Source organism: Protopterus annectens, chromosome 5.part0 (assembly GCF_019279795.1).
Source record: "Protopterus annectens isolate FY-2018-M chromosome 5.part0, PAN1.0, whole genome shotgun sequence".
In the NCBI taxonomy this organism is placed as follows: domain Eukaryota; kingdom Metazoa; phylum Chordata; order Ceratodontiformes; family Protopteridae; genus Protopterus; species Protopterus annectens.
In genome coordinates this window covers 1824707144-1824717616 of record NC_056735.1, presented here as the reverse complement: position 1 = coordinate 1824717616, position 10473 = coordinate 1824707144, and positions in this window count along the sequence as shown.

The following is a 10473-nucleotide window of genomic DNA, read 5'->3' as shown; positions in this document are numbered from 1 at the left end:
TCCCTTCCCTCCGATGTTCTTGTCGCAGCTGTTTCTGCAGGATCAGATTGTGTAGCATGGCACATACTATGAACATGTGTGCACATGTGGCTGGAGAGTACTGCAGGGCTCCACCAGATATATCACGGCAGTGGAACCGTGACTTGACCAGCCCAAACGCATGCTCTACAGTGTTCCTAGTTTGTGTGTGTGCTTCATTATGATGTTCTTCAGTGGGTGTGTCTGCATTTCTGATGGGTGTCATCATCCATGGTTCCAGTGCATAGCCAGCATCCCCCATTAGATAACCGTATGGGATGTCCCACCTGGCAAATGCCTGGTACAACTGTGATGCATGCCAGCTGTGGGAGTCATGATAACTACCAGGCCTGCCAGCACACACATTGATGATAATGCCCTGGGTATTGCACATGATCTGGCAGTTGATGGAGTGGTAGCCCTTGTGTTTGATGTAGACTCTACCCTCCTCACCAGGTGGTGCTTTGATGTGCACATGAGTGCAGTCTACAGCACCCAGTACCTCTGGGTACATGGTGGAAGAGATGCATATTGCTGGTCCTCTCCTCAGGGGTGGTGGGGAAAAAAATGTGCTCACTGGCATGTGTTGGCATGACATCCAGGAACTGGTGGAGCACCTAGGATGCAGATGCCTGTGAGACCCCCATGATATCTCCATTAGGTCTTTGGAAAGTACCTGTAGCTAGTATTCTTAAGGCTATACATATACCTTTGTTTCCACTGGGATGGGTTCCCCTCTGTTGGCTCTGAGTCTGAGGTGAGTGTGGCAGAACTTGGTGAGTTCCTGGAGCTTGTCCCTGTCCACCCTGTAGTGCTCTACCATCTCCAGCTCATGTTGCCCCTGAAAGGTTACCCTGGGCTCTTCTCCTCCTCAGTAAGGGCCTATTGTCAGCAGCATCATCATCATCACTGACCTCAGCCTGTAGCACATACAGATGTAGCAGAGCAGCAGCAGCCCCTATCATTTTATCAGGTAAAATTCCCAAGTGTGTACTCCAATGGTGCAGAGTATGTGGGTAAAATCTGATTGAAGGGTGTATGCATACTTTATAGTGGTGTGCTGCAGATGCAGCCTGTGTGATTGGCTGACTGTGATGCATTCCACCTGCCAGGTATATCATCGAGGGGTTTGAATGGGCTAGTGTCAGTGGAACAGGGCTTATCAGTCTTTTATACCTGATTGGCTTTCCCAAGCTATTTCCTTTCATTTTCTTTTTTTTCAATTTCTTCCACTGCTAAGCCCCACAGTACTCTACACAAACCCACAGCTGTAGTGTAAACGTTGATCAGCAGTTTGGACACTTCTCTGTACATGGACATGCTTAGCTTTTCTTTAACCTGCTAAAATACATGCCGTGGGGCTAAGCAGAGCTAAGCAGCCTCAGACACACCCCCTTGCAATAGCTGTCCTTAGCTGAGCACAAACAGGCACTGCAAAGCTCCAATCGACTGAAATATGTCATGATACACCGCCTTCTGATGGTACCTATCTGGTCTGCCTATACCAACCCAGTTCTAGCCCTACCACAGTTAGTACCTACGGACACAGTTGTTCTTTTTGCAATTCAATAAACCTGGCCCATTTACATACACCTAATTGTGTATACCCTGGTTACAGCACTACACCAAGCCTTATCTCCTTAGCTACTACTATAACCTACCATTGTATGACTCTGCATGCTGGGCACTATAATGTAATGACTTTGCATACCTTTACATTTCATATTTTATACATTTTATTAATTTTTTTTGCAAAATAGCATGTTTGCGCATAGCTATTCACCACTTAAATGTGGCATATGTATTAAAAAAAAAGATTAATTTTTGATATATTGCATTACTTTTTCATCTCAATGCCAATACATTTGGCAATTTGCATGGCTACTGTCACATATACAACATTTTAGGTGGGCTGTTACAGCCCCTGTTTAATGTTATAGTCCGATACAGGGTTTGTAACCTCGTACATTTTTCCTGCAGACTCAGTACCTACACAGATGCCTTTCTGCTTGCTGGATCACAAAATCACCTCATTTGCATGGTTTTCACCAGCAGAGGAAGTGATTTGCATTCCGTGAGCACCTTTATGTCCGCACACTGTCAGCATGCTTGTGCACACCCCAGCCTTGTTTCCTGGATCGTTCAACAGCCATTCCATGTTCAGGCCACAACACTATTCTTACATGGATAATAACTCTATGTAGGGTTTACTGAATTCCCCCATATGTGTCTAGCATGCCATGATTATGTCACAGAAAATGCAGTTCTAAATCTTTCTCTTAAGTTCTTTTAGGTTCTCAGCAGACAACCAACTGAGAATCAATCAATAGGACTTCTAGATCTTAATCAAATATCTTATTTATACTCAAGCAGACTTGCACTGCTTTGAGTATTAAAACATGCAATAATCCCAGGTTTATACTAAATGGACACATCACATGTTTTAAGACAGTAGCATCTGAAGTATTTTCAATATGCTCTTAAGTGGTTTATGGTCTAATTTCACAATAACTCTTCTACATAAACATAGTCTTAGAACTTCTAGCAATCAAAACAGTTAATGTCTGTTTCTCCGTTTTAGAAAAGTGTGTTTGACCATCATTCAGATCTTTTGTTCCACAGGTTATTGGCCTAACTTTCTCCAATAACACAGTGTCAAGACCTTTCTGGCTAATATATACCTAGGTTGACACTTTCTATCTATAGGGAACTAAGGGGAATTATTCCAAGAGTCAATTGCCAGAAGTGCAAGATGCCAAGGACCACAACTCCAACTGCTGTTTTCTATAAGAAATCACTGATGGTGTGATTTCTGCATTCTTCAAGTTGGTGTGAACATGGAGTTGGTATATATAAGTTCAGGGCTAGAGGGTGTCCTCTGCAAAAAAAATAAATAAATAAACACTTGCAGTTTAATATTTTTACCTTTTTGAGTTTTGGATATTAGTTTCTGGCATGCTGGTTCCTTGGCATTCTGATGTTTAGGGTTCAGTAGTAGAATCTATCTATAGGGAGCTGAGGGGAAATAATCAAAGAGTTAATTGCCAGAAGAGCAAGATGTCAAGGACCACAACTCCAACTGGTGTTTTCTATAGGAAATCACTGATGGTGTGATTTCTGCATTCTTCAAGTTGGTGTGAACATGGAGTTGGTATATATAATTTCAAGGGTGGGGGGGGTTGTCCTCTGCAAAAAAAAAAGAAACACTTGCAGTTTAATATTTTTACCTTTTTGAGTTCTGGATATTAGTTTCTGCCATGTTGGTTCCTCAGCATTCTGATATTCAGGATTCAGTAGTAGAATCTTGTGACACATACCACAGTGCCCAAATATTTCAGCATTTTAAGCTTTTGTTCAACATCACAGTAATGCTACATAATGTTCTAGTACCTTCCTAAGTGATACTGTTACAGTTAGCAAATTAGAGATGAAGAGATAGTGTACCATACCAGATGAAATATCATGAGGCTTTACATATTCACAAGTGCTTTAACTTTATCATGGATTTAAGCCATTATGCATTCAGTACATGTTCCTTACACTTGCCAGATGATACACAATCTGATACTTCTTTTTATTCAGTTTCAAGGCTTTTGCCTTACTCTTTTCAGCAGTTTTATCAGCTGAAGATCATGTTCTTGCTTGGATCCTTCACAAAACAGGTAATCTTTTGTACTGACTACACCATCTAGACCTACATCCATATCACCTACAATTTTTGGAACACTTCTGGAATAGAACAGATTCCAAATGATAACCTTAGAAATCTGTATCCAGTGTGCATAGTCTGGAGCTTGAGTAATCAAGCTTAGATTGCCAGAAGCTACTGAATCTTTGATTTGGATCAAAGACAGAGAAGATCTTAACATGAATCATTGTTGTAACTCCTTTCTCAGTTGTCTGATCTATTTGCTTAAGTCTTGCGAATCTATACAAGTTCTCAGTTTGTCTAGCTTCATGACCATGCTGTTTACACACTTTGTACTGTTTGCTTAACTATGACTCCCATAACTTGCATGCATTTCATTTCTTGCTCTATTCTACCTCAGAATAAAATTGAAAATCTTCTTGGAGCATCCACCAGGTGGAATTTTGATAGCTTTTCTCCTTGCAGACAATGTCAGTCCAAGCCTTTAAACAAACTGAAATACTTTAAAAATATCATTACCTTGAGAAGCTTGTTTCTGAACTTGCAAAAAAATGTAGGTTTTTATTGCATCTGATAATTACATTGGCATTATTATATTTAGCACTATATTGTTTTTTTCCATCACTATGTTCATTAGTATCTGATGCAGCATGTAACTAAATCTGTTTGTGAAGGACATTCTTTGATATAAAACATGTAAGCGTACACAAAGATTTCCATATTTAGCTACTCACATCGACTTGATCGTTATAACATGTGACTGTTTATTCTGTGAATGTGTATGAATCCTTCTTCCATATCATTTATTGTTTACCATCTGCTTCTTTTTATTTCTAATGTATGCGTTCATTACCCTTTACTTCTATATGTTAACTAAAAAGAGCAAGTATTCCATTAGTACAATTGTGCATGCTTCACTGTTAGATAATAAATTGTTATTGTTAATGTTTGTACATTTATTTCGAGTCAATGTGTCATTGTTTTATTACATGGCACCTCTTGCCTGTTTACAAACAGAACATGAGATGAGCTTGAAGCTGGACAATATCAGTCAGTGTTTATACCTATAAACAAATGTAATATAAAATAAGATCAATAAATACTGCATTAATGTGTGAGGGGGCTTTGTGAAAGTATGCTTATTCTGACTGTGTCTCTTCAATATTATGAACCTTTGGCTTACCTTCTGCTTACCTTTTCCTATAATCTGCACTACATAGTTGATCACTTTTAAACTGCACAGGATGAGTTCTCAATCATACAAAGTGACTCATGAACATCTCAGACCAGGATGGTTCATTCCTTTAACTGGTTTTCAAAGGACATATCTAGGAACATTAGTCTGTATTTATTGGACTTGTCCACACCTTCCAGTTAAAGCTATACCAGAGACTTAAGTTTATATCCTGAATATGTCAAGATGTGTATGGCAACTTATACAAAAAGAGAAGCGGTCCGGGCACACCAGGAAATGGCACACTAATACAATCTCTTAAGTACCCTGTTTCTTAAAAAAAGGCACCAAACCATCTTAAAGGTACATAGACTGAAAACACTACATAGCTAAAAGACAATTTACATTTTCCCCTCAGTGTAAGAAAAGCAATGAAACAACTTAAAAAACAACATAAAACATTGCTTAAATCCTTTAATACCTTTAAGATGGTTTGGCGCCTTTTTTAAGATACCTTTAAGATGGTTTGGCCCCTTTTTTAAAGAAACAGGGTACTTAAGAGATTGGAATTGTGTGTGTTTTATTCACTTGATACAGCCCTGCATTGTAGCAGGGTGAAAGTGCTTGTGTTGAACTTTTATTTTAATAAATGATTGTATTAGTGAGACGTTTCCTGGTGTGACCCAACCACTTCTCTTTTTTTATTGGTTTCACTGTTGCAGTTACTTCCTGTTGTTCTAAGTTGTGTATGGCAACTTGTATATTTTATATTAGACAGATTCAGTATTTTAAATGTAGATTGAAATGATTTATTGTATTCAGACCCTGTATCCATCTTAAACACAAAACTTACATCTTTACATATCAACTTTTCTGACCAAGAACTGTCATTACCAGCAATAATGATTATAGAAGTATATACTTCATAAGTTCTGTGGAGGGCAAGGCTTGAAATACACAACTGTACACAACAATCTTGTCATGCAGACTAATATATTTCATGATGGGAATCTGTCAAAGGTAAAGAGGAGCTGCTTCACCCTGCTCAGACTGCAGATGTAGGCAAATTGCAATGTGTGTGAACTGGGTGTTTTTGTGTGATGCATGTCTGTCTGAGTGTGTGTGTGTGTGTGTGTGTGTGTGTGTGTGTGTGTGTGTGTGTGTGTGTGTGTGTGTGTGTGTGTGTGTGTGTGTGTGTGTGTGTGTGTGTGTGTGTGTGTGTGTGTGTGTGTGTGTGTGTGTGTGTGTGTGTGTGTGTGTGTGTGTGTGTGCGTGTGTGTGCGCACGTGTGTGTGTGTGTGTGTGTGTGTGTGTGTGTGTGCGCGCGCGCTCGCCCACATGCATGCATGCATATGTGTGTGCGTGTGTGTCAAGGGTTGTCACTCCCTCTGTCTAATCTTCTTAGCAGGTAGTACACTCCTCTGTGCAGTTGTTTACAATTCTCAGGGAAGTTAGTTATAGTCATGGAATTTCCCCGGTTTTGAGATGTTGCCTTTATGGGAATGTACATTACTGTGTATCCCTGAATGGTACAGCAGTGCAACTCAGCACATAATTTCAGGACCAGTTGCACTACTTTTCCATTCTCTATGAGTACTAGACTCTGTCTCTTTATTTATAGACAACTGTTGTTTAAAAAAATGTTTTTTCTTTTTAATTCCCCACACCCTAGTCTAAACTCTCACCTTCTGCCTAATTTCAGTAATGCAGAAAAACTGGCTAATAACCACTGACACTTACTGATCTGGGAAATTAAACAGAATTGGCAGTTGGCACTGAGGGTTAAGGTTGTGAGCTATAGTTCCTGTGGTATAGGGAGTGATTGTCTCGGCCTTGATTTGCTGTGTGAGCCTGAGCAAGTCACTTAACCAGACATTGCTCCAAGGTCACTCCTAAAAAGGGACTATGAATCCACTGGGCCTACATGGTTAACAAATAGGCAATATATACATATGAATTTAAAGCCTAGATGTTCAAGATGAAAAAATTGGAAATAACCAAAGAAAATATTATAGCAACTTTCTTACAGGCATGAATAAATATGTGTGTTTGTGTGTGTGTGTGTGTGTGTGTGTGTGTGTGTGTGTGTGTGTGTGTGTGTGTGTGTGTGTGTGTGTGTGTGTGTGTGTGTGTGTGTGTGTGTCTGTGTGTCTGTGTGTGTGTGTGTGTCTGTGTGTGTCTGTGTGTGTGTGTGTGTGTGTGTGTGTGTGTGTGTGTGTGTGTGTGTGTGTGTGTGTGTGTGTGTGTGTGTGTGTGTGTGTGCGTGTGTGTGTGTGTATATACGCACATGGGTATTGGAGCACTGGAGCTAATTATCCATCAAGCCATGTGTCTGTCTCAGAGTCCCTTGTTTATCACTCTGCTATAACAGGTTCATTGCTGTAACTGGCTCCACAAGATATATGTGTCACACATGGCGACGGCAGCTTACATGCTCTTTCTGACCAACATAGCTTTAATCTAGACTCGCTGCATACCTCTCAATTTCTGAACATATGAAATGTGGACAAAGCAAAAAATGAAGGGGGGACAAAGGTCCAGACTTAGGGACAGGTTTCAAATATTGCTCCTATAAACTTAAACAATTGTTAGAATGGCAGATTTTATTTTATTTATTTTTATTTTATTTTATTTTAGTTTACATTTGTTGACGAGGAAAGTCCGACTGGACACAGGTCCATTTTCAGCAGAAGCCCGGGGTGAAAAGCTCCACTTAAAAAACAATCTAACAAATAACATTTTATGAATTACAACACTTTCTTCTAAATGCATACAATATTATACAAGAACATAATTTACATTTCTTCACAGATATATGTAAAGATACAATTAATGTATTCTAGAGGTATACCAGTTGTATGTAAGAATACGTTTACCTGTCTACAGAGATGTATAAGTAGATACCAACAGAATAGAACATCGTTAGTTAAGAATTAATATGCAGAGGTTAGGCTCTATTAGATGATCCTTGGCAGAATCATTATATCACTGCAAATGTAGTGGATTAGCCTGGGAAGTCACATGGGCATATTCAGTTGTTAAAGTAGTGGATTTTGAGTAGTTGTTTTTAAATTGTGGAGCAGAACTTGTAGAAGTTCTGTATTTTGGAAGTGAGTTCCAAATTTTTGCTATAGAACAGGCAAAAAGAGATTTGCCAGCCTCATTCTTATGTCTGATGACATTTATGTGATTTTGGTCTGTTGATCTTAAGGCTCAGGTGGTGGTGTAGGGTTGTATTAGGTTTTGTAAAACCGGGGGTTTATTTGGGAGGTAATATAGTTTATGGGCTGTGGATAGTTGAGTGGTAAGAAGTAATTAAGGCAGCTCAAGCCAGTTGAGCTGTTTGAGGGAAAGACAGTGGTGGGCTCTATTAGTGGCACCTGTGGCAAATTTGGAAATCTTGTTGTAGCAAGATGCCATTTTGCTTTGTTCGTTGTGGTGAAGATTAGTCAGGATTGGGGAGGCATACAGTAGGGTGAATAATAGGTGGGTTCTGTCAATAGTAGCTTTTGTATAATTGGTCATGAATTGCTTATTCCTGTACAAGAGACTTAGCTTTTTGTAAACTTTTTTGATTGTTTGGGCTATGTGTATATCAAATTTGAATTTGTTATTGATTACTACTCCTAGGAGTTTAGTGTGTGCTGCTGGGGTGATTGAAGTATTGTCCTTGGAGTTAATGATGAAATCATTATTGAATGCAGAGGATCTACCTGGGCTGAAGAGAATTTGTTTTGTTTTTTTGGGATTGTGTAAAAGTTTTATGGTAGAAAACCATGCTTCAGCCAGAGTGAAGTTGTGTTGTGTCATTGTTTGTAGCTTGCTTAGGGTAGGGGCAGCACAAATAATAGTAGTGTCATCAGCATATTGCACTATAGAGGCAGAATGAGAGGAAGCAGCTATCTGGTTTGTAAATATGGAGAATAGTAAGGGACCAAGAATGGAGCCTTGAGGGACTCCAATAGATACAGGTAGAAGGGATGATAGTTGGTCCTGCCATAGAACAGCTTGCTGTCAGCTTGATAAATAGCTGCTGAACCATGATATAGTGAAGGAGTTTAGGGTGAGGGTAGATAGAGTTTTGAGAAGTATACCGTGGTTGACCATGTCAAAGGCCTTGGATAAGTCTAAGAAAACAGAGGATACAAAAGGTCCGCTGTTTCTGTGGGTGTTGATTATGTTGGTATAGGATAATAGGGCTGCTGTGGTACTATGGGAGGGATGAAACCCATGTTGTGATGCTGATATAAGGCTATTTTCTAGAAGGTATTGCATTAGTTGTGTATGTACTACTCCTTCAGGTAGTTTTGATAGGGGTGATAAAATTGCAATTGGCCGGTAGTTGGTGAGCTCAAGGGAGTTCCCACCTTTGTGGAGTGCAATAATATAAGATATTTTCCAGAGGTTAGGTACTTTAAATTCAGATATGGATCTGTTAATGAGGATAGACACAGGGTAAGATATGGCATTAGCTGATAGTTGAAGGAAATCAGCGGGACGTTTATCAGCAGCCAATGTGGTAGGATTCAATTTCTTAAGGAATTTAGCAATGAGTTGTGTGGGTGCTGGGGAGAGAAAGAAGCTGTGGGGAGGTTGTTGTGTAATAGGGGTAGTAGGGGTTGGTGAAGAAGCGGGAATGGTGGTGCTATTTAGGGTGTTGGATAAGGCTAGGACTGTTTTGGTGAAGAATTTGTTGAATTGGGTGGGGGTGTCCTCCATGTTGGTTGGTACTATGGGTGTGGGAGTGCTGGTTTGAACTGGGTGCAGTAATCTATTTATTGAGGCCCAGAATTTCTGAGGGTTGTGTGCGCGTTTGTCTTGCAAGGTTTTATAGTAATTGGTTTTATCAAGTTTTATAAGTTTTTTGGTCTTCTTCCGGAGTGCTAAGAAGATTTGTTTTGTGGTGTTGGTTTTAAGTTTATAAAATTGAGCCCAGGCTCTATCTCTATCCTTCATTATGGTTTTGGTTTCTTTTGTTAGCCAAGGGCCATAATTAGTTTTAACTCTGATGGTATGGGCTGGTGCATGGCGGTTTAGGATTTTGAGAAAGGTTGAGTTAAAGTAGTCTACTGCCTCATCTAGGGGTAGGTGTTTAAGGGGAGACCAGTTGCAGTGTTTTAGTTCATTGTTTAGGTCCTTGGCTTTGAAGTTGTTTTTGTTGTGAACTATTCTGAGGATGAATTGGTTATAGTGTTGGGATTTATTTCTAATAAGGTAGGGTGGTTGGTGGTCGCTTAAAGTATCAGGTAGGCAGCCTGCCTGGTTTGCTAAGGTGTGGTCAGACAGAAGTATTCAATGTAAGATGGATTGTAGTTTGGTTTCCTTATCAACTCTTGTGGGGGTATCTATGACTTGGGTAAACCCATGTAGGTTAATGTGTGTAGAGGGATTGTATTTGGTACAGTCAGACCAGTCAATATTAAAATGCCCTAGGAGTATGGTCTCATGAAGATGGGAGATAGTCATCCAGTGTAGCAGGTTCTCCATAGTGTCAGTATTGTTTCCTGGGGGATATACGCAGCTGCTATGACTATGTGTTTGGTAGAGTTTAGTTTTAATTTAGCAAGAATGAGTTCTATGTCCTTGATATCTTGGGAGTTGTAGCTAAGCTGTTCTACTGTGAGATTATTTT